The sequence below is a fragment of the Palaemon carinicauda genome, chromosome 43 (assembly GCF_036898095.1).
Source record: "Palaemon carinicauda isolate YSFRI2023 chromosome 43, ASM3689809v2, whole genome shotgun sequence".
In the NCBI taxonomy this organism is placed as follows: domain Eukaryota; kingdom Metazoa; phylum Arthropoda; class Malacostraca; order Decapoda; family Palaemonidae; genus Palaemon; species Palaemon carinicauda.
In genome coordinates, this window is record NC_090767.1 from 44,369,077 (window position 1) to 44,394,481 (window position 25,405).

General features: G+C 47.2%; 1 pseudogene; it reads left to right on the forward strand.

Moving 5' to 3' along the window:
* LOC137633825 (putative inorganic phosphate cotransporter) overlaps positions 1 to 25,405 on the forward strand; it is a 189,159-nt pseudogene that overhangs the window by 37,293 nt on the left and 126,461 nt on the right.

Consider the following 25,405-nt stretch of genomic DNA (forward strand, 5'->3'; position numbering starts at 1 on the left):
GTCCCCATCCATCCGACTTCGAGGAAGTACCTGAGATTTGTAATGGAGGGCAAGTGCTTCCAATTCAGAGCTCTTTGCTTCGGTCTCAGCACGGCTCCTCAAGTCTTCACCAGGGTAATGGCGAATGTGTCAGGTTGGCTGCATCAGGAGGGGATAAGGATATCCTTCTATCTGGACGATTGGCTGATTCGTTCACGATCGAGGGAGAAATGTCTGGAGGATTTACGGAAGACTTTTATGATGGCTCAAGATCTAGGCCTGGTCATCAACAGGGAGAAGTCTCAGATCAGACCGAATCAGACTATTCTCTATTTGGGGATAGTTCTGAATTCAGTTCTTTTTCGGGCTTCTCCCTCTCAGGAAAGACAGACCAAGTGTCTCGTAAAAGTCAGAACTTTCCTGGACAAGAAGAGATGCACAGCGAAGGAGTGGATGAGTTTGCTGGGGACTCTATCCTCCCTCGAACAGTTTGTCTCTCTGGGGAGACTCCACCTAAGGCCTCTTCAGCACTTTCTTTCGAAGACATGGAACAGAAAGATGCAGGAAGACTCCTTTTCCTTCCCCATTCCAATAGAAGTCAAGACTCTTCTGAAGTGGTGGCTGGACCCAACCTTGTTACGGGAAGGGATCTCCTTACACAAGAAGAACCCAGACCTAGTGTTGTTTTCAGACGCATCAGAGTCAGGCTGGGGGCAACACTAGGAAGCAAGGAGGTCTCAGGCTATTGGGAAGGAATTCAGCTGGGATGGCACATCAACAACAAGGAGCTGATGGCCATTTTTCTGGGGCTAAAGGCCTTCAAGGACTTGGTGTCTGGGAAGATTGTGGAGGTCAACTCAGACAACACCACAGCTCTTGCTTACATCAGGAAGCAAGGAGGGACTCACTCTCTGTCTCTCTTCGAAACAGCAAGAGAGCTCCTTCTTTGGGCGAAGGAGAACAGGATAAACCTGCTGACGAGGTTTGTTCAGGGACAGAAGAATGTGAGGGCGGACATGCTCAGCAGGAAAGGGCAGGTCCTTCCCACAGAATGGACCCTCAACCAACAGGTCTGTCAGAGTCTCTTGAGGCTGTGGGGGAGACCCCTCATCGATCTTTTCGCCTCCAACTTATCCAAGAGGATCCCCATCTATTGCTCCCTAGTTCCGGACAGAGAGGCAATAGCAGTAGACGCCTTTTTGATGGATTGGACGGGGATGGACACTTATGCTTTTCCCCCGTTCAAGATCATCAATCTGGTACTCAGGAAATTCGCCCTCCTCGATTCGGGACGGATGATCCTGATAGCTCTGTTCTGGCCGATGAGGGAATGGTTCACGGAGGTGGTGGACTTGTTGATGGACTTTCCAAGAAGCCTCCCTGCAAGTCCAAATCTGCTCAGACAACCCCACTTCGAGAGATATCATCAAAACCCCCTCGCTCTCAATCTGACTGCCTTCAGACTATCGAGAAGCTCGTCAGATCGAGAGGCTTTTCAGCGCAAGCTGCGAAAGCTATCGCCAGAGCGAGGAGGGTCTCTTCGCAGAGGGTCTACCAGTCCAAGTGAGAGACTTTTAGGGCTTGGTGTAGGAAGCACAAGATTTCCTCATCCACTACCTCTGTGAGCCAGATTGCGGATTTCTTGTTGTACCTCAGACAGGACGCTAAGCTAGCTGTGTCCACTATCAAAGGGTACAAAAGTATGCTCTCTTCCGTCTGTCGGCATAGAGGCTTGGACTTGTCTCGCAATAAGGACTTACATGACCTCTTGAAGTCTTTTGAGACGACCAAGCAGACCCAGTTAAAGCCCCCTTCTTGGAACCTTGATGTGGTTCTTAAATTTCTGTGCACCAAGAGATTTGAGCCCATCTCACAGGCTCCCCTTAGGGAGGTTACCAAGAAGACCCTCTTTCTTTTGGCCTTAGCAACAGCTAAAAGAGTTAGTGAAGTCCATGCAATTGAAAAACAGGTAGGCTTCAATCTGAATGAGGCAGTTTGTGCTTTGAGATTAGACTTTCTCGCTAAGAACGAGAACCCTTCTAAGCCCTGGCCGAGGACCTTTGAGGTTCCTAACTTGACCAACCTAGTGGGTCAAGAGCAAGAGAGGCTGCTCTGTCCAGTACGAGCCCTCAAGACCTACTTGTCTCGCACGAAAAGTGTGAGAGGCTCTTCTAGCTCCTTGTGGTGTTCTGTGAAAGATCCTCAAAAGCCCCTTTCCAAGAACGCTTTGTCCTTTTTCCTGAGGGAAGTGATAAGAGAAGCGCATCTCTTGTGTGAGGAGGAACACTTCGGACGTTTAAAAGTGCAAGCTCACGAAGTGAGGGCCATTGCGACCTCGCTTGCTTACCGCAAGAACATGTCGCTCCGTCAAATTATGGATGCGACATTCTGGAGGAGCAACTCTGTGTTCGCCTCTCATTACCTCAGAGAGGTGAGGGTGGATTATGAGAAATGTTATACCTTGGGACCATACGTAGCTACGGCTTCTGTATTAGGCAAAGGAGTTACTACCTCCCCTCAACCTTAGTTTTGTTTACTTGTACATAGGTTGGTGTATTTTTTATTGGTTGTCTGAGGACTTCGACTTGTGTACAGTCACCTCAGTCTAGTTAGATAATTTTTATCTACTTTGCAAATGTTAGGTGGTTGGTTTGGTAAAGTTGCGGTTTTTTATTTTGGGCAATAGGTAGTCCTGAAGTCTAGTCAGATTGTTGGTCTCACCCCGTTGACAGACTCGATTGAGTGTTTTCAGCACTGCAGGTCACATCCTGGCTGACACTCCTAAGGGAAAGCGACTCAAGAGGCAGGAACCTTTGAAGTCAGCTACCTTAGCAGGTAAGGAATCAAGGTGTTTATTTATCCTACAACTTTTTTGGTTGTTTCCCCAACGATGTTACTGTCTATCACCCTCCTCCAAGTGTGTTAATCAGCTATGTATATATAACTGCCAGGTAAGTTCTATTCATAAAAATGGAGTTTTTATGATAAAACAAAGTTTTATGAATACTTACCTGGCAGTTATATATACATTCGAAGGCCCACCCACCTCCCCTCAGGAGACAGGTCGGGCATAGATGAACTGAAGAACAGAAAACGGGAATGATTCCTCCTACCACCCTTTAACGGGTGTTACCACCCAACCACCACAAGGCGGTTGCCTAGTTTTAGAAAAATTCTGCCGAAATAGAGATAATTAGCTATGTATATATAACTGCCAGGTAAGTATTCATAAAACTTTGTTTTATCATAAAAACTACATTTTTCACTGCTGTGAGAGTGTGTATAGAGGTGGCTGGGTATTCTCCAGCCACCCCCAGCCTGCCCGCTCAAGCGGTTAGCCAGGGTCACCATATCGCAATTGAAGTCTAATGACTACCATCCAGCTATGCTGAAAGATAAACCACGTGAATAACTCTAGGTTAGTATTTATTAGGGAGAAATACAAATGATCTCTGAATTTGTCATATTTATTTAATTTTCAATTAACCATTTTCCCTTAGCCTTAGAACCTGGCAGCCATTTGCAGTTCCATGGATGTTATAATGCCTGAGGAACCATATTTCACCAGGGAAACAAACACAAGAATGCAACCTAACCTAAGGTTCCCAGCTAACCTAACTTGGGAGCTATATTCTTACTTACTGGGGGGGGGGGATTATTCTCATCCTTGTGACCTCCAGAGAATGCTGTGTCCTCTGTACCTTAATCTAAGTGTCCTGTCTTATTGAGTTGTGAATCCAAGGTTATCCACTAGTTGGATGATCCATGTTGTATTAGAGAGAGATTAATGAAGGAACTATTTTTCATGGCTGAAAACCTGTCATTTCTAAAAAAAAAAAAAGAAAAAGAAAAGTGTCTTTGTTCTTTAACCGAAATACAAACCACACTATTTACATAGGGTATTACTTTCGGCGTTGCTGAAAATGATGAGCAATTAGATTTTCAACGAGGGTTAACTATCCCCACGCTAGTTAGCAAGGGGGTAGGGGGAGGGGTAGCGTGCTACCCTTCCCCCCCACACACCGGTGAATTGTCTCACTTCACTTTTGGCTCGGACGATGAGCAGACGTGTCTGTCTTTCGTCCTCGCTTTTGACAGCCTTAATCTGTTTTTTCTTTTTCTTCAGCTTTGTGTGTTTGGAAGTTGGCCTCTACCTTCATCGCAATTATGCGCAAGTGCCCTGGACTCTCCGGCCGCCCCTGTGGAACTTTCATGTCGGCGGTCGAGACGGATCCTCACACCCTTTGCCTGCAGTGTCGAGGTCAATGGTGTGATAGAGACTTAACTTGTAGTGAGTGCAGGGAGTGGTCTACCTCCCAGTGGGAGAGGTTTGCCTGGCAGCGTAAGAAGAAGTCCAAGAGAGACCTTTCTCCTTCAAGGGCTGCCTTGAAGAAGGAAGGCTCCAAGGAATCTTCTTCCGCCGCCCGAACCTCCTCCGAAGCTCCCACTCAGTCGGTCTCTCGTGAGAGGCCGTCGAGTGGTAGCGTAGACCATTGTTCTGTTTCCCGACCTCGGGGTGTGGGAGAGGGCATTGCCTCCCATAGCGAGGCAGCTCCCCCTCCTCCGGGGGAAGATATTGATTCTCATTACAATGATGACCATGCTGTGTCTAATGATGATCTCTTTCAGCTTTGGGCTTCCTTGGGGCTTAAGGGCTTGCTCTCCAAGGAAGCCCTGTTTGACCTGATCCAGTTGGGGGCAGCTGTCAAGCAATCGCCGGTAATAGCAGAGGTAGACCCTCTGTCTATTGTCGACGTTGTTGTGGCAGAGGCTTCCATGGGTCTGGTCAAACCTCTGCTGCTGCTGCTGTTGCGGACGTTTCTGAAGGCTCAGCCTCCCCCTCCGAACACCCTTTGAGGGGAAAGTTGAGTCCCACGGTCTCTCCTGCGGGTGCGTCTCCTCCTCGGGGGAGCGCACTGACAGAGACTCCTCTTCGGAGGACCGAAGATGTAGATGCCCTGCCTCGAGGTCACCTTCGCCATAAGGCTCGTCCTCCTCTTCGCCGTAGGGGCCTTCCTTCTCCCTACAAGGGAGTTAGGAGGCGCCTCTTCAGGTCTTCTTCACCGCCGCCTTCCCCTGCAGAGGATTCTTCTCGTCGGGAGCAGACCGTCGCAGCCACGTCCTTGGACCTCTCCGCAGATCGCTCACGATCTCCTTCGCCTGCCAAACCTTCCAGTCCTTCCGGCCTTCCATCGCCCCTGGATGCAGATGCGCAGCAGGCACCTTCTCATCCCGTCATCCGAAGGGCACCGGTCCCTTCGGGGCAAAGGGACGTATCCCACGGTGTGGGTAAATCCCTTGCACGTCAGGGTTCCCCTGCGCGCTCAACTGCGCGTTCGCGCGCAGTAGCCCACATGCACTCTCCAGAGCTGCAGCCTTCAGACTCGCCTCACCAGCGCTCTCCTGCTAGCCGTCAGCGCCCTTCTGTTCCTGCTGCGCGCCATGCGCGCCATCAGTCTCCTGAGCTACCACGATCTCCTGCTCGTCAGCGCGCACCTGCACACCTTGTTCCTGATGCGCGCCCTGCACGCCAACGCACACCAACGCGCCCTAGATCTTCGGATCTGGACGCAGGCAAGGACCTTTCTCCTTCGCCTTGCCCTCGCGCACCTGTGCGCCCATCTTCGCCTGCGCAACAGCGCGCGCGCACTTCAAGAGTTCCTGCGCACTCGCGCGCCCACGAGTCTTCTTCTGAGCCCGACTGCGAGCGTTCACCCTTGCGCACTTCCTCGCCATCTGATCCTGCGCCCCAGCTGACTGCGCATCGACACCCTCCTGCACGCCAACGATCTCCTGCTCGCCCGCGTTAACCCTACGCTTTTGTGCAAGCGCTCGCCAATGCGCCAGCGCGCCCATGCCTCGGATCGTCACAGGTCTCCTACGCGCACACGCGTTAAATCACCTGCGCGCGGTCGGTCGCCACGCGCTGCGCCATGCTCTCACGCGCGCATCGTTCGCGAACTCGCCATCGCTCGCCAACTCGCCATCGCTCGCCAACTCGCCATCGCTCGCCAACTCGCCATCGCTCGCCAACTCGCCATCGCTCGCCAACTCGCCATCGCTCGCCAACTCGCCATCGCTCGCCCACACGCCATCGATCTCCAGTGCGCCGTCGATCTCCTGCGCACCATCGTTCTCCTGACCGACAGCGATCTCCTCTACCCTCGCGCGCTCATTCACCTGCGTGCCCGCGCGCACCTTCACCTGCGCGCCAACACGCCGCCTCGCCAGCGCGCCCACTCGCCCGCGCGCATATATCTCCGCGCGACTGCTCGCCCGCACTCCAGCAGTCGCCCATGCGCAACTGCGCGCCCGCGCTCCAGCAGTCGCCCACACGCGACCCCCATTCTTGCCGGGATCTGCAGCGAGTGCTTCCGACAGGGACGTGTACTGTACTTCCAGATCGCCATCAGGATCGCCACTGCGCAAGCGCAGGTCTCTCATCCAGGACCAGGAAGAGTCACCGGAGAGGTCCAGGCAACATTCTTCCCTTTCTTCATTTCAGGCAGGCCTCTTTGCGTCCACTCCGAAGGATCAGGAGATCCCCTTCCCTCCAGCGGGGATTACTGACACTGCGTCGGTCATCATCAGTCTTGGTTTGGTCACCTGATGAAAGCGGTGGTGCAGGCTGTGAAGCCGGCCCTCGCTGATCTGGGACTCAAACCAAAGATAGACTCGGCCCCGCTGAAGATAAGGAGAGGAGTGGACTTCGTGGTGACTTCTCCCAGGGAGAAGTTGGCTCCTAAGAGGTCCGGCAGGAAGGCTCCATCCCCTTTGCAGTCGTTTTCTCCTTCTCCTGTGGACGAAGCTTTTCCTTCCTCAGGAGAGTCCAGCGAGGTGAGGGCCTCTCCCACGGCACCAATGGGAGGAACCCCACCTCGAGGAAGAGAAACGTCTCGCGTGGAAGGTACCTTTCAGACCTCTTAGCTGGAGTCCTGTATCCCGTCCAGGAGGGAACCCAAGGACGATTCCTAAGTCGTCTTCACGGATCCGACCAGAGCCAACCAGATCCCGGGAGAACGTCCACGTGTCTCCCCAAGAAGAGCCTTTGGGGACAGGAGTCTTAGCTGCCAGTCCACTGGGAGGAGAGCAGCACGAGTCGGAGCATGCCTTCTGGCAGGTCTTGAATCTGATGAGGCAACTCAACAGGTTTAAGGACCCGGAGATCGCCCCTCGCGAAGGCAAGGATACGGTCCTAGACCAAGTCTATGGTACCCAGAAACCCCCAAGGGCCAGTGCAGCTTTGCCTTGGTCCCAGGGGGTGAAGAGTGCCAGAGATAAGGTCGAAGCCCAGCTCTCCAAACTCGCCTCCTCCAGCCGTTCTTCTGCCGGGAACAACCTCCTCGTTTACAACAGAGGAACTCCTCTTGAGAAGCTCTCTTCCCGGCAGGTGACATTCTCGGCATCGAAGATCCTTAGCCAGGAGAAGGTCGCGAAGTGTGCCATGCAGGCCACTTCGTGGTAGGACGTCTGGCTGGGTTCTCTGGGCATCCTATTGCGCTCCGAGGACTTGTCTAAGGAGAGCAATAGGAAGGCCCTGGAGACCTTCCTCCTCTCGGGCACTCGCTTCATCGAGTTCCTGGCTCACCAGGTTACCAACCTGTGGGCCAACTCGATCTTAAAGCGATGTGATGCGGTGACCGAGAAGTTCCATCCGAAGGTCCCCGCCATGGATGTCTGCAGGCTCAGATACTCCTCCATCCTTGGAGGAAGCTTGTTTGAGCCCAAGGATATAGAACGCACAGCTGAGAGGTGGAGGAAGTCGAATCATGATTTGTTCCTCCAAAGGGCCCTCACATCTCGGCCCTACAAGCCTCCAGCTCCACAACAGCATCAACAGCAGCCTCGCAGGACACCAAAGCAGGCTCCAGCAGCTAAGACGAAGGTGTCTAAGCCACTGCCCTTTCCTGTCAAGGACAAGAGGGGCGGAAAGTCCTCCAGGGGAGGCAGAAATCCTAGAGGGAGCGGCCGCAGCCGCAAACGCTAGGATTGGCAGTCCCCCTGCGTGTCCACCTGTTGGGGGATGCCTTCAAAGTTGCGTGCACAGGTGGCAGCAACATGGGGCCGATTCCTGGACGGTCTCTGTGATCGGCCAAGGATATCGCGTCTCATTCACAACATCTCAACCTCCCCTGACAGCGAATCCAGTGTTATTGAGTTCCTATGCCATGGGATCGGCAAAGGGGCTAGCCCTTCGGGCAGAAGTCGAGACCATGCTCAAGAAGGATGCTCTCCAAGAGGTCGTCGACGGCTCCCCAGGCTTCTTCGACTCTTTCTTGTAAAGAAGGCGTCTGGAGGCTGGAGACGGAGACCAGTCATCGATCTCTCAGCTCTGAACAAGTTTGTCAAACAAACTTCATTTAGCATGGAGACAGCGGACACGGTCAGACTTGCAGTGAGACCGCAAGACTTCATGTGCACACTGGATCTGAAGGACGCGTACTTCCAGATCCCAATCCATCCGTCTTCCAGGAAGTACTTGAGATTCAGCCTAGACAGCTAGACCTACCAGTTCAAGGTACTGTGCTTTGGTCTCTCCACAGCACCTCAGGTGTTCACCAGAGTGTTCACCCTGATATCTTCGTGGGTGCACAGGAACGGCATCCGTCTCCTCCGATATCTGGACGACTGGCTGATCCTGGCAGACTCGAAGTCGACCCTTCTTCGACACCGAGACAGGCTTCTGGGACTTTGCCAAGATCTGGGGATCATGGTAAATCTCGAGCGGTCCTCTCTGCAGCCGACCCAACGACTGGTATATCTAGGCATGTTATTAGACACCAATCTCCACAAAGTCTTTCCATCAGACGACAGGATAGCAAGGCTGAGGAGGGTTGCTGAGCCCTTCCTCAGGCCGGAAGAGCTTCCAGTCCAATCATGGTTACGTCTTTTAGGTCACCTAGCCTCCCTGGCCCGTTTGGTCCCAAACGGCCGTCTCAGGATGAGATCCCTGCAATGGCGGCTCAAGTCCCAGTGGAATCAGGGCTCCGACTCCCCGGACTCTCTGGTCCCTATGGGACCCACGGAACAGGTGGACCTGCGGTGGTGGCTGATCGACGAAAACCTACGAAAGGGAATGGATCTTCTCGTCCTTCCCCCGGATTTGACACTGTTTCTCTGACGCGTCAAAAGAAGGTTGGGGGGGCCCACATTCTGAACCAGAGGGTCTCAGGCCTTTGGTCAGAATCAGGAAAGTACCTAGACATCAACCTGCTAGAGATAAAGGCCGTGTATCTGGCCCTTCAACAGTTGCAACGGACCCTGGCGTGCCACTCCATGGTGGTGATGAGCGACAACACCACAGTAGTGGCTTATATCAACAAGCAGTGAGGTACCTTTTCACAACAGCTATCCCATCTTGCAGTAGAGATTCTGAGGTGGTCCGAAGTCCACTAGATAACACTATCAGCTCGCTTCATTCCTGTCAAGAGGAATGTGCTCGCCGACAGTCGTAGCAGAGCTTCGCAGATAGTGAGTACCGAGTGGTCTTTGGGTCCTCAGATAGCCAACAAAGTCCTGACTTTGTGGGGTTCCCCGACAGTGGACCTGTTCGTGACAGCCTTGAATTTCAAGCTGCCTCTGTACTGCTCCTCAGTCCCGGACCCCAAGGCACTCTGGCAAGATGCCTTCCAACAACGGTAGGACAACATCGACGTGTACGCCTTTCCACCGTTTTGTCTGATGAGAAGGGTGCTCAACAAGACCAGACTATCGGTCAACCTGTCAATGACCTTAATAGCTCCGCTATGGCATCACGCGAAATGGTTCCTGGACCTTCTGCAGCTCCTAACGGAACCTCCGAGAGAACTTTCCCCACGACACGAGCTACTCAGGCAACCACATTGCAACATCTACCACAAAGCTGTAGCCTTGCTTCGGCTTCACACCTGGAGACTATCCAGCGTCTCCTCACGGAGAGAGGCTTTTCGCAGCAGGTTGCGGAAAGAAAGAATGTCTCGACACCTGCGGAAGTCCTCCGCGGGAGTCTACCAGGCGAAGTGGAGAGTCTTTTGTGGTTGTTGTCGTGGGAGGGGTATCTCTCCACTCGATGCCACTATTCCAGCAATAGCGGAGTTCCTCGTGTATTTGCGGGAGGAAATGCGCCTTTCGGTTTCGGCGGTGAAAGGCTATCGCTCAGCCTTAAGGCTGGCCTTTAGGCTGAAAGGAATGGACATTTCTTCCTCGCTAGAACTCTCTTTACTCATACGGGGCTATGAGCTTACCTGCCCTCAGTCGGAACTGAGACCTCCTCCATGGAACGTGGTTCGGGTCCTCAGGGCTCTGAAGAGACCCCCCTTCGAACCATTACGCCAGGCCTCTGATCGCCACCTGACTTGGAAGACGGCTTTCCTACTCGCGTTGGTCTCGGGCAAACGATTTAGTGAACTTCATGGTTTCTCATACGACATCGCCCATTCAAGGGGATGGGGGGAGGTAACGTTCAGGTTCATCCCTGAGGTTTTTGCCAAGACTCAGAACCCTGGAGTGCCGGACCCACGGTTCGACTCCTTCAGGGTCACGAGTCTCCGTTCTGTAACAAGTGACCCAGACCATCTGCTATTCTGCCCAGTGAGGAGTCTGGGGTGTTACTTGAAGAGAACGGCTGCAGTTCGTCCCCGCGTGCATGCGTTGTTCGTAAGCACGGGAAGGACTAAGAGGAGGGTCACCAAGAACACCATCTCGGCTTGGATTCGAAAGGTTATCCATCATGCCTTGAATCCTGACCCTCCTCCGTCACGTCGCCCTAGAGCACACGACGTCAGGGGCATCGCTACGTCCCTGGCCTTTAAGAGAAACTTCTCTGTGACGCAGGTGCTACAAGCTGGGGCCTGGAAGCGTTAAACGACCTTCACAGCCCACTACCTGTAAGACTTGACCAACAGGAGCCTCGATACTTTTTCTATCGGCCCCGTGGTGGCTGCACAACAGCTGGTCTAACCTCAGGCTCCTTATTGGATAGGTAGCAGAAGGTTGAGGGCATTGTTACCCGGTCTCAGTCTGCGTGAATGAAAGAGTATGTCTGACCCTTACTTCTTTCTTCATCCTCCCCTCTCTTGGGGAAAGCAGCATCCTGGTCTCTGCATAGCTGACCTCAACTTCTGCAGGTAAACCATGCTTCCTTGTGTTCCTAGTATTAAGTTAATGCTGTCGCGTCACCCATACCCTGGGGAGGTGGTATTGGGAACGTCCTAGCCTAGAATTCCATCTAAAGGACTCCAGGTCAACTTCCTAGGACGAGTCACACTCTATTCCTCCACACACAAGCTTATGTAGGCCGCACGTTTCTTGCAGAGCAAGGAACTTGTGAGGTGCAGGGACTCTTTTTCTCGAGTGCTGCTCACTCGGATTCTGAGTCCCCGGGTAAAGCCAAAGCCAGTAAGGTTGGGGACTTTCCACCCATCCTAAGGGGTAAGTCACCCTATGTAAATAGCGTGGTTTGTATTTCGGTTACGGAACAAATGACAAATTCGGAGATACAGTAATTTGTATTTTTCCTAACCATACAAATCTTAGCTATTTACACATATTTGCCCGCCAGCCCTGTCCCCCAAGACGAGTCCTACCTCTAAGTGAAGTGAGACAATTCACCGATGTGTGTGGGGGGGGAGGGGGTAGCAAGCTACCCCTTCCCCTACCCCGTTGCTAACTAGCGCGGGGGTAGTTAACCCTCGTTAGAAATCTAATGGCTCGTCATTTTCAGCTACGCCGAAAGTAATACCCTATGTAAATAGCTAAGGTTTGTATGGTTAGGAAAAATACAAATTATCTCCGAATTTGTCATCTTTAGTCAGAAACAAAATGAACAAGTGTCATTTCTTGACTTTTGAAATATGGATTTTCTTGTGTCCCCTCCAAAAGGATGCTTGTGTCTACATATACCTAGATTGTTTTTGATGAAATTCATAGATAGTCCAGGAAGGTGTTGAGAATATCAGATGTTGAAAGTTTTTTAGGGTAGTTTAGTTTTTATAAGACAATTTCTATAAAATTTTTGTGTGATTAAATTGACTGGATAGTTATTGGTCTATGTGAAAGATGCCCAGAGACAGGAGTACTTAATAATTATGTCGATTGAAGGATGAGAAAGTCAGAAATGGGGTGCAAAATAAGGTGAAATATTGTGAATTCAGAAAAAAAAATACGTCTATACAGTGGTTGATGTTTCCTCAAGAAATTGTTAGTAAACGGTACTAATACAAACACTTGAAAGACCAGTGAGAGAGTTAGTGTTTGTAAGAATTATGTTACCCTGATGCTGAGTGTATAATCATAGTTTACTTTTCTTCTTAAAATCAGGGTGAAGATTACAAAATAACACAGAACCAGGAAGTGGGTTCCATATACTCCATTAAGTTGTCAGACGAAAAAAATCGCCATCAAGCAAATGGACAAATTAGTGAGTCTTGTAGATCAGAGGAAAAATATTTTAGTTCTTTGTTCAGAAGGACAATATAGTTGTATCAGTATGTTGCTTGACTTCTGGTTAATGGCATAAAAGTTACAAGTTTGAATTATCAATGCAGACATATGAAGTAGTATGGTTAAACAACTGATGATTATAATCTAGCTCTTACTGACTAACCAAGCTGCTTTTTTTTTCAGAAAAATGTGGATGGAATGATCGGCATACTTTTGCCTTGATGAATCTTCTGGGTCAATGTATAGCTTTTATGAATAGAGGCTGTCTGTCTGTTGCCATATGGCCATGGTGTCCAGTTCCAATTCAACTCGTGAAGCAGATGACCAGAATGATGCGTGTCCAGTGCCAGAAAGTCACAATGATACTTTAGGTCCAGAAAAGGTAAAATCACACGTAAGCATTAGGTATAAAAAGTAAAAACTGGGAAACATTTCAATGCCTTGTAAAATAAACACATCAACACGAAAATAAAATGAAAACTTTGATTGGTTCCGGCTCTATATACAAACCATTCTGCTCTTTACAGTGGAGTGGAGATATTTGTTCCTACACTAAATACAAACCCTCATTCTTTTCTATAGGAGATATTCTAGCGCTAGCTGGAAAATACGGCAGAAAACCCTTAACAAGGTCGTTAACGACCGGGCTGGTAGTTATCCACCTGTTAGGGGTGGGGGACTGCTGCCTGGTAGCTAATGAATACCTTCAATCGAATTCTAGCCGTCGCAGTGGTAACACCGCTGCTCCTGCTTTTGTTTGCCTGGCAGACTAGCCTTTCTTTAGTGTGTTTTTGATTAACTTTTTCTTTTTTCTTTCCTTATTAGATGTGATGTCCTCTAATTTGAGGAAGTGTCCCGGGATTCCCCCGAAATCTTGTGGCACATTCATGTCACCACCTCATTCCCTATGCCCTTCATGTAGAGGTCATAGGTGTTCTGAAGGCTCCCCCTGCCAAGTATGTAGAGAATGGTCGCCAATGCAGCGGGATAAGTTCATGAAGAGGAAGAAGAAGAAATCCAAGAAAGATTCGTTAACTCCAGGTTCGCCGTCGAAAGGTAAGGAGTCTCGGGACTCTTCTTCGGCTTCTCGATTTCTTCCTTCAGACTCTTCCTTACCTCCTTACTCCGAGGGGAAGTCAAGGAAGAGCGGCACCATTGACTTAACTCCCATTCCCCCGGGTCAGGCGGATCAAGTTGCCCCTCCCAGTGGGACAGTTTCTTCCATCATCAGAAATAATTCTATTACCGCTTCTATTCTAGATAACGCACGAGCGGTATGGCCTGCCCTTGGACTTCCTGGTTCTTTTTCGGTGGAAGTGTGGAACCAGTTCCTTGCGGGCACAGTTTTACCTCAGGTCCCTTCTGTTTTGGAACCTTCGGGAGTTCCGGACCTCACCGACATCCCGTCAGCCCAATTGGCGGCCGCTGAAGTGTCAGCAGATGTGAAAACTTCAGCTCCCGCGGAGCCTACTTCGCTTCGCGCTTGCGCTTCTACGAAACTACGTCGCAAGCGCGATCATCGTGAAACCTCAACCTTCTCCTCCTCCTCCTCATCGTCTTCATCCTCCTCGGAGGATCGGAGGGAGAGAGAGAAGAGGAAAAGGAGAGCTCACTCTCCTTCGCCCAGACATTCTCGTTGGAGAGAGAGGCATACATAGGAGGAGACGTCATCGTTCTCGCTCTTCCTCGCCTTCTATCTCTTCACGAAATATCTTGCCGAGAAGCGATAAACACTCTAGTCATAAATATAAGAGGAGTACATCCTCGCGTCATCGTTCTGCTTCGCGATCGTTATCCTCTTGTGAGGAATCATCTAGGCGCTATAAGAAGAAGAGCACTACGATACATTCGCGCTCTTCGTCATGAGAGATTTCTCATAAGCACAATAAGCGCTCCCGTTGGGGCGATGTTAAATCTAATCGCGCCCGGAGTGTGACCAAGGAAAGAGAGCACTCTGAGCGCGATTCCTCCCCTTCACTTATTATCGTGAGGAGCTCAGATCGCTCTAGGGAAGGGAGAAAGAACACTTCTTCTCTCCGCCGCTTTGTATCAACAGAGAGAGAGCACTCCCATCCTTCAACCTCCCGATCGCGCAAATCTCCGGACATATCTGCGCGGGGTCATTCACCTCGCCCTCGCGGTTCAGACAGAACAGCTCCCGTTCCCGTACTTTCTAACGAGTTACGGAATATGAGCTTCACGAGAACTTCAGATGAAGACGCAGGGGTTCAACCTTTCTTCTCTTCGGTTGAGAACAGAGGAGACAGGCCAGACCGCCGATCAATGCAACCTCTTATTGAGACAGTACCGTTAATTCGGTCGCCTTTGCCTAAACCATCAACTTCCAGGCAAGATCAGGCGCACGCGGCGCCATTAGCTAGCGCCCAGCCTTCCCTTGGAATATCGGCAATGGATTATGCTACTTCACCCTTACCTTCAGACATTCGGGCTTCTCTTGCCCCCCCCCCCCTCACAAGGAATTAGCGCGACCGGAAGATTCCTCGGAAGAACAACCATCAAAAGATTTAGAGTCCGCCTATCTGAGGGCTCTTAGAACGATGTGTAATATCTCAGGCCTCGGAGATTTACATCTGTCACCTCGACATACCGACGCTCCAACTTAAGACAGACTATGTCGGCCTCCACCAAACCCTAAGACCAGAATCGAACTTCCCTGGTCTATTCACACTGCAGGCGGTCTCGGGGGAAACGGGTTCCTTGAAGTCTCAAGGATCCCATAAACTTCTGCTTTTTCTTTTTTCGAGGCAAAGGCGTTTTTACAAGGTCAGAGACGCCAACCCTTCTCCTCTGACACTGGTTCCCCCTCACAGCAAGGCTCACACCTGGCTGCTCGGCAGAGAGACTCCCTTCTCTCCCAGTCTCTTTCACCGCCACAGAAGCCTCGGCAATGGAAGCAGCGTCAATCTCCTTTCTGGAGGCATTATCCAGGTTTGACATGTGGTCAGGCATAGTTGGCTACCTAGCAAGTCATGAAGACCTTTCAAACCAAAACTCCATGCAGTCCGTGCAGGAAGTCCTGGCTGCTGGGGCCAAAACGATGGACTTCCTAACTGCTACAGCTGCAATGATGAGGGGCAACTGGATTCTCAAAAGGAGGGAATCAGTAGTCTCCAGACTTCATAGGAGCATCGGTAAGACTGAAAAGTCTGTTTTGAGGAACTTGGATCTTCTGCAACCTCTCCTCTTTTCTAAGCAGGCAGTCTCCTCTGCCCTAGATACTTGGAGGTAAGAGATGCAGGACACCGCAATGCAAAAGGCTGCTCCCTTTCGCCCAATGCAACAGCAGCCAACTCCACAACCCAAAGCAGCAATCGCAACTCACTGCCAGCCAAGACCCTCAGCCGCCTCTCTTTTACACCCAAACGTATAGGTATAGGAAAGTCGGCTCCTCCTAAGGCTAAAGGCAGAGGGAGGAATCCTAGACAGGATAGGATCACGGCTCCCCCTCACAGTGCGTAGGGGGTTGCCTGCAGGGGAGTTGTAGGAGGTGGAAGGCTATGGGGGCCATGCAATGGACCATCAGGGTGCTTCGTTTGTGGGTACCGCATCCCCTTCATAGACTCTCCTCCTCCTCTAACTCCTCCCCCGATTTCGTCCTCCCAGATCCCTCGGGATCCTGAGAAACAGCAAGCCCTAGCTTGGGAGATCCAGAGCATGCTTCTAAAAGACGCCATTCAAGAGGTCTCCAACGCTTCCCCGGGGTTTTTCAATTGCCTCTTTTTGGCAGAGAAAGCCTCGGGAGGTTGGAGACCAGTAATCGATCTTTCGACCTTGAATCAGTTTGTGAAACAAACTCCATTCAAAATTGAGGCAGCTGCCTCCGTGACCCAAGCGGTGCGTCCAGGAGACTTTATGGCATCTGTGGACTTAAAAGATACATATTTCCAATTGCCGATCCATCGCACATCTTGGAAATTCCTGCGCTTTCTGGTCCAGGGTCGAATGTTTGAGTTCAAGGTCCTGTGTTTCGGCCTCTCGACCGCCCCACAGGTCATTACGAAGGTTTTTGAAATCGTATCTTCGTGGGCTCACAAGCACGGAATTCGTCTGCTAAGATATCTGGACGATTGGCTACTCCTGGCCTCGTCCAAGGAGCTAGCTCTGGATCATCTAAGAAGACTTCTGAGCCTTTGCAAGGACCTGGGGATCCTTGTAAACGCAGAGAAGTCTTGCTTGACTCCGACCCAAGTCTTAAACTATCTGGTAGGGAGAGTGTTTCCGTCAGAAGACAGGCTTCGGAGACTGGATCAGTCCATCGCCCATCTCTTGTCTCCACTACCGCCTTCAGCCAAGTCGTGGCAGTGTCTTCTGGGCCATCTTTCCTCCCTGGAAAAACTAATTCCAGGCGGAAGGTCGAGAATGAGAAGTCTCCAATGGCATTTGAAGACTCATTGGTCTCAAAAGACAGATTCCCCATTCTTGGCAGTGGAGGTTCCAAATCTGGTCTTACAAGGTCTTCATTGGTGGTCGACCTGAGACAATACCCAAAAGGGCATTCCCCTCCAAAGCCCCAGTCCGAAGTTAAAACTCTTTTCGGACGCGTCGCTATGGGGATGGGGTTCCCACCTAGGCCCAAAATTAGCATCAGGAGTTTGGTCTCCGGCAGAGAAATCTCTCCACATAAATCACCTGGAATTATTAGCAGCCTGGAAAGGCTTAAAATTCTTTGTAGAAGACCTACAAGGACGAGAGGTGGTTCTGATGAGCGACAACTTCACAGCCGTCTCGTGCATCAACAAGCAAAGGGGTACTCTGGCAAGAGACCTCTGTCTGCTAGAAGTCCAGATTTGCCAGTGGGCAGAAACTCACAGTATTGCTCTCACAGCCAGGTTTATTTTGGGCCGTAGAAACATCGTGGCAGATCAACTGAGCAGGTATCACCAAGTGCTGAGTGGTGAATGGTCTTTGGATTCTCGAGTAGCGAAGACAGTAATAGCTTTGTGGGGTTTCCCCACAATAGACCTGTTTGCCACCTCTCTGAAAGCGAAACTCCCCCGCTACGGGTCCCCAGTTCCAGACCATCAGGCAGCGATCCAGGACGCCCTTCAACACTCCTGGGATAACCTGGACTCATATGCCTTTCCACCCTTTTGCCTGCTCAGAAGGGTGATCAACAAAGTCAGGACCTCCTGGAACTGCAAACTAACGCTAATATCTCTGCCATGGCTAAGCAGAGAGTGGTACGCACACCTTCTTTCCCTGCTGGTTCAAGTGCCGAGGTTTTTACCTCCAGAACCCCGTCTGTTGACGCAGCCACACAATGGTATCCCCCACGGGAGAATCCACTTCCTGAAGCTTCACGCCTGGAGGCTGTCCAGTCTCTCCTCAGAAGCAGAGGCTTTTCAGGGAATGTGGCTGAACACATGTCCAGGCACCTGCGCCAATCTTCCAAGCAAAATGGAGAGTGTTTGCAGCTTGGTGTAAAGGGCGAGACGTGTCTCCACTCAGTCCCTCTCTTCCATTATTATTGTTATTATTATTATTATTACTATCCAAGCTACAACCCTAATTGGAAAAGCAAGATGCTATAAGGCCAGGGGCTCCAATAGGGAAAAATAGCCCAGTGAGGAAAGGAAATAAGGAAATAAATAACTGAAGAGAACAAATTAACAATAAATCATTCTAAAAAATGTAATGTCAAAAGAGATATGTCATATATAAACTATTAACGTCAAAAACAAATGTCATATATAAACTATAAAAAGACTCATATCTGCCTGGTCAACAAAAAAGCATTTGCTCCAACTTTGAACTTTTGAAGTTCTACTGATTCAACAACCCGATTAGGAAGATCATTTCCACAACTTGGTAACAGCAGGAATAAAACTTCTAGAGTACTGCGTAGTATTGAGTCTCATGATGGAGAAGGCCTGGCTATTAGAATTAACTGCCTGCCTAGTATTACGAACAGGATAGAATTGTCCAGGGAGATCTGAATGTAAAGGATGGTCAGAGTTATGAAAAACCTTATGCAACATACATAATGAACTAATTGAACGACGGTGCCAGAGATTAATGTCTAGATCAGGAATAAGGAATTTAATAGACCGTAAGTCTCTGTCCAACAAATTAAGATGAGAATCAGCAGCTGAAGACCAGACAGGAGAACAATACTCAAAACAAGGTAGAATAAAAGAATTAAAACACTTCTTCAGAATAGATTGATCACCGAATATCTTAAAAGACTTTCTCAATAAGCCAATTTTTTGTGCAATTGAAGAAGACACAGACCTTATATGTTTCTCAAAAGTAAATTTGCTGTCGAGAATCACACCTAAAATTTTGAAAGAGTCATACAAATTTAAAGAAACATTATCAATACTGAGATCTGGATGTTGAGGAGCCACCGTCCTTGACCTACTTACAATCATACTTTGAGTTTTGTTAGGATTCAACTTCATACCCCATAATTTGCACCATGCACTAATTTTAGCTAAATCTCTATTAAGGGATTCACCAACCCCAGATGTACATTCAAGGGATGGAATTGATGCAAAGAGAGTAGCATTATCTGCATATGCAACAAGCTTATTTTCTAGGCCAAACCACATGTCATGTGTATATAGTATGAAAAGTAATGGGCCAAGAACACTACCCTGTGGAACACCGGATATCACATTCCTATACTCACTATGGTGCCCATCAACAACAACTCTTTTGAGATCTATTACTTAAAAAATCAATAATAATGCTAAGAAACGACCCACCCACTCCCAACTGTTTCAGTTTGAAAACAAGGGCCTCATGATTAACACGGTCAAAGGCAGCACTAAAATCAAGGTCAATCATACGAACTTCCCGACCACAATCAAGGGATTTCTGTACTGCATTGGAGATTGTAAGAAGGGCATCACATGCTCCAAGGCCTTTACGAAAACCAAATTGCAAACTAGGGAATAGATGATTACCTTCAGCAAACCTATTAAGACGTTTTGCTAGAAGACGTTCAAAAACTTTAGATAATATGGGAGTTATGGAAATTGGGCGGTAATCAGTGGGACTTGAGCTACCACAAACACATTTACATAGAGGAGTAACATTTACCAATTCTCCAACAAGTGCTAAAAGCTCCTCTTCTTGCTAACTTGCGCAAAATAACAGATAACTTTGGAGCTAAGAAATCTGCTGTCTTTATAAAAAACAAAGGAAAAATACCATTTGGGTCTACACCTCCATAAGCATCAAGGTCCATCAACAGAGCTTTAATCTCACGAGATCGAAAAGCTAAACTAGTTAGTTTAGCCTCAGGAAAACAGGAATGAGGAAGTTCAAGTTTTTCATTACTCTGTTTACTGTAAAAAAGATCAGCCAAAAGGGTTGCCTTTTCCTTTGGACAGTGAGTGACTGAGCCATCTGGTTTAAGTAAAGGAGGAACTGTTGCATCTACACCAAAGAGTGCAGATTTAAGGGTAGACCACCATTTATGTTCCTGAGTTGTACCAGAGAGGGTTTCTTTTATGATTAAATTGTACTCCTTTTCAGTTGAGGGATAAACTCTCTGAACAAAAGCTCGAAGCTGAGTATAGTTGTTCCAGGTCAAATCTGATCTGTTACCCTTCCAAAGGCGATACGCCTCCTGCTTCTCCAAATAAGCACGTCTACAATCATCATTGAACCACGGTTTGTCCTTCATTCGGTACCTTAGCACACGAGAAGGGATACGCCTATCAATAATGTTGACTAGATTCTCATTCAAAGGGACAACAGGATCTACACTATTATATAATTGTGACCAATTCAAGCACAAAAGATCATGCAAAATCCCATTCCAGTCTGCTTGGGATTTTCAGGCCATGTCCTTGCCTGATCTGATGGAGGTTCCACTTAAGACTAACTTACCTGATGCACCTGTTGTGGGAAAGGTGCAAAGACCTCGAATCCCACCATCTATTAATCGTAAAAGAGAGAGACCTCCATCTCTCTCTCCACCCTCCATTAGAAACGTTAAGGTTATGACATCAAATAAATTTGATGTTTTGTCTGTTGATGTTTCTAATGAACCAGGAGATGAACTGAATAAATCAGAAATTCAAGTTGAGGTCCACCATCCATCTCAACAAATAGATAAAAAGAATACAAAGGAAAACACAAATGTAAAACCCAACATAACAAGACCACTTCTGAAGAAACCTACTGGTAATAATGTTAAATTAAAAACTGCTAATGGGAAGACCTCATCCAAGATGTCTTCCAGAAATGATCCATAGTTTTCTCCTCCAGTTTGCAATGGAACTGTTAGGGTTTGAGGGCGAAATATGAAGAACTTAAGCTCCCAATTCATGAGCATTCCCCCATAATTGTATGTCTACAGGAAAGTATGCTTGATTCTAACACTCCTAGTCCTCGAGAGTATGTTAGCTATAGAACACCATATAATCAACAAGCAGGGAGCCATGGCGGAAGTCTCATGTACATTCGTCGAGATGTTCCCCAAATACCCATGTCTATACGTACAACCCTGCAGGCAGTTGTTGTACAAATTGATATAGGGAGAAAATATACAATATGCTCTCTGTACTTACCTCCAAATGATGATATTTTATATGATGATTTAGCAGAAGTCATTCAACAACTCCCTCAACCTTTTCTCTTACTGGGAGATATGAATGGTAGACATCCTTTATGGGGTGATGTTTTGGCCAACACAAGGGGCAATATTATCTCATCAATTGTGGAGAATGAGGATGTGGGGCTCCTTAATACAGGAGAGCCCACGCACTTCCATGTTCAGACAGGTACTTTGTCATGCATTGACCTTTCAATTGCAAGCTCTAACTGCCTTCTTGATTTTGATTGGAGGACATTAGATGATTGGCATACTAGTGATCATGCACCAATCATTATAAACACCAACAAGGGTCCGCCTTTGCAAAGATCGCCACGTTGGAATCTAGACAAGGCAGACTGGGTTAAATTTTCTGAGCAAGTGAAATCGAAGGGAGAGCAGAACAGTTTGAAAGTATTGATGATGCCATAGACCTACTGAATGGAACTCTTCATACAGCAGGAGTCAATTCAATTTCCAAAACAACAGGGTTATTCAAACGACAACCAGTCCCGTGGTAGTCTTCAGAACTAACTGCACTCCACAGAGCCACAAGAAGATCTCTTAACACGATTGCGTAGACGCAGAACTGATGAGAATTTAATTATGTACAAGAAATGTAGAGCACAGTTCCGTCGTGCCATGAAAGAAGCAAGGCGCCAGTCATGGATGTCTTTTGTTTCCTCCATTAACAGTAGAACACCACCATCTTCTGTGTGGAGGAAAGTAAAAAAGATAGCTGGCAAATTCACCCCCAACCCACCATCAGTGTTGAAGGTGAATGGCCAGTATGTAACTGAAGCAAATGAAGTTAGCAATGCCCTGGCTAATCATTTTTCAAATGTATCCAGCAAGTGTGAAGGAGCCCCTGGTCACTAGTATAGGAGCACTGAAGAAAAGAAAATTTTAAATTTTGCAACAAGAAAGGAAGAGTCGTATAATTCTCCTTTCACTGAAAGAGACTTTGATTCCGCACTTGCTCATTGCAATGATACAGCCCCTGGACCCGATGGAATTCATTATGCAATGATTAAACATGTACATTTTAATACAAAGCTATTTATGTTAAGCATTATTAATAGAATATGGCATGATCATAGTTACCCAAGTGTTTGGGAACTAGCCATTATTTCAGCCTTTTTAAAACCCGGTAAAGACAAGTTTTTAGCAGCAAACTATCGTCCTATTGTATTGACATCTTGTTTATGTAAAATCATGGAGAAGATGGTCAATGCAAAGCTGATATGGTACCTTGAAAAGAAAGGTATTTTATCACCGATTCAATGTGCATTCCGAAAAATGCACTCAATGACTGATGTGTTGATACGACTTGAGTCTTCTATTTGTGAAGCCTTTGCTTCCAAACAGCACCATGTTACAGTATTTTTTTTACCTTGAAAAGGCATATGATACCACATGGAGATATGGTATTCTTAAAACCATTCATGAATTGGGATTGAGAGGAGAGCTGCCACTATTTATTCAGCATTTCTTTCACGTAGAGTTTTTCAAGTGAGAGTTGGGGAAACTCTGTCAGAGAGTAAGTGCCAGGAAGAAGGAGTTCCTCAAGGTAGTGTGCTGAGTGTAACCCTTTTTGCACTAGCAATCAATGGGATATCCTCAGCCATTCCCCAGGATGTTCTCTCAACATTATTTGTGGATGATCTCTCAATATCATTTGCTGGCACTAGAATGGCAATGGTTGAGAGAAAAATCCAGCTCTCTATTGATAAAATTATCCAGTGGGGCGACATGAATGGATTTAAGTTCTCGACAAGTAAAACCACCATTGTCCATTTATGTCGTATCCGGGGAGTACATCCAGACCCGGATATATACATTAAAGGTCAACGGATACCATGTGCAAGAGAATCTAAATTTTTAGGTTTGATATTTGATTGTAGGCTTACATGGGTTTCTCACTTAAAAGCATTAAAAGCTAAATGTGTTGAAGCTCTGAATATCTTAAAAGTATTGTCCCATACATCGTGGGGGGCAGACCGCAATACTATTTTAAAATTATACAAGGCCTTGATTTTTTCCAAAATTAGTTATGGTTGTGAGGTATATTCTTCAGCCACCCCAAGCCGGTTAAAAATATTAGACTCGATACATCATGCAGGTATTAGATTATCTACTGGAGCTTTTAAAACCTCGCCTATCCCAAGTCTCCTTGTTGATGCTGGAGAGTTACCTCTAGACCTTTACCGAATGTCTTCCATTCTTCGGTATTGGTTTAGATTGCAAAGAATCCCTAACTCTCTAGCCCTTCAGACTGCAAGCCTTGTAAGACACGCATCATACTTTGAGTTGCACCCAAAATCTCCTCAACCTTATGGCTTTCGTGTGAAACGATTATTAAATAGTCTGGATATAATTAGAAATAAGGTACTTCCATTCAAGGTATCATCAACGCCTCCATGGAAGTTACCAGAGATATCTTTTTGTAAATATTTTATTGGAGATAAGAAGAATATGTCAGACCTAGAAGCCAGGTCTCTTTTTAATGAACATGTTAAAGAACATAGAGGATCAACTTTTATCTATACTGATGGCTCCAAATCTGATGCTGGCGTTGGATTTGGAGTACATAGTAAGGGTTTTAATTGTAGAGGTGCACTTCCTCTGACCGCTTCCATATTTACTGCCGAACTGTATGGCATATTAACCGCTATTGAGAAAATAGCGTTGGAGAAGGAGGGTAATTTTACAATTTTTAGTGATGCAAGGAGTGTCCTTCAAGCTATGGAAGTTTTTAATTCTAATAACCCTCTAGTTTTAAAGATTTTAGAATGGCTTTTCATTATTGGATGGAGAGGTATAACAGTTCAATTTTGTTGGGTTCCAGCACATGTAGGTGTGTCCGGGAATGAGAAGGCAGATTCACTGGCTAAGGAGGCTGCATCTGAGTTGCTGCCAAGAAGGTATCCCATTCCCTGTAATGATTTCTTACCTGACATCAAGAAATTGGTTTGCAATAAATGGCAACAGCAATGGGATAGTCAAGATGGCAATAAAATGCGAGAGATAACAAATGACATATCTCCTTGGAGGTATAATATGATGCCCCGAAAATGGGAGACGTCTCTTTGTCGTCTCCGTATTGGTCACACTCGGTTGACACACGAGTTTCTGCTGAAGGGCCAACACCAACCGTATTGTGACGACTGTTTAGTACCTCTAACAGTAAGGCACAGTAGGGTCCCGAATTACACGTGTTCTAATTACGCGATTCCTCAATTACGCGATCGATAGTTTTTAAAAATTAATTTTCCTGTATCTGCGAGGAGCATTCTAAATCCGCGAGTCAAGCACCGTGAAGCGTAGGAAATCTATTGTTTTCTTAATTGTATTGGGGGAGGGGTGATGGTTCCTCGATGTCTGAGAAGGGGGGGGGGAGAATGTGAGAGAAAGATTTCTGTTCAAACATTTTAAGACTAGTTTTGGATGAAAAATGTTAAGGTTTGCCCATCTGTTGTGTGAACTTGTCGCTAGGCCTAGCCTAACTGTCCAACACCTATATGTATAATATTCCATATTTGTACTAATTAATTTTTATACTTACGTTGTGATTATGGTGAAAAATCCTTATTCATTAAACTTTAAATTAAAAACCATCAAAATAAAGACTATTTTATATCATGCTACTGCCAAACATGTCACCACAACCAAACCCATTACAGTGAACCCTCGTTTATCGCGGTAGATAGGTTCCAGACGCGGGCGCGATAGGTGAAAATCCGCGAAGTATTGACACCATATTTACCTATTTATTTAACATGTATATTCGGACTTTTAAAACCTTCCCTTGTACGTAGTACTGTTAACAAACTACCCTTTAATGTACAGAACACTTAATGCATGTACTACAGTACCCTAAACTAAAACAGGCACAAATATTAAAGGCGATTTTATATCATGCGTTTCCTAAACACCTAAAAAGCACGATAAAAAATGGCAACCAATGTTTTGTTTACGTTTATCTCTGATCATAATGAAGAAACAAACTCATTTAGTGTACTGTACACATATATGTATAGGTTAGTTTTTGCATCGATTATATTGATGTATACAGTATGTTGATTTTGTTATTACCAATGTTTTACTTAATTTTCCTTAGGACTTCCAAATGAAATGTTTTTCTTTATGACGCCACCTGAAACGACGGCGTCATAAAGTACGCTCAGTAAACAACCACGCTCAGAACAAAGAAGGCATTTAACGCGCATGATGAAAGTGATAAATAATGATATTTACAGTAAAAGCATTTACAAAATATGTTATTACAAATATTATTTACCGTATCTATATAAAATCATACAGTACATACTGTACGTAGCAAAGCAGGAAAACAATTTACGAGAGAGAGAGAGAGAGAGAGAGAGAGAGAGAGAGAGAGAGAGAGAGAGAGAGAGAGAGAGAGAGAGAGAGAGAGAGATT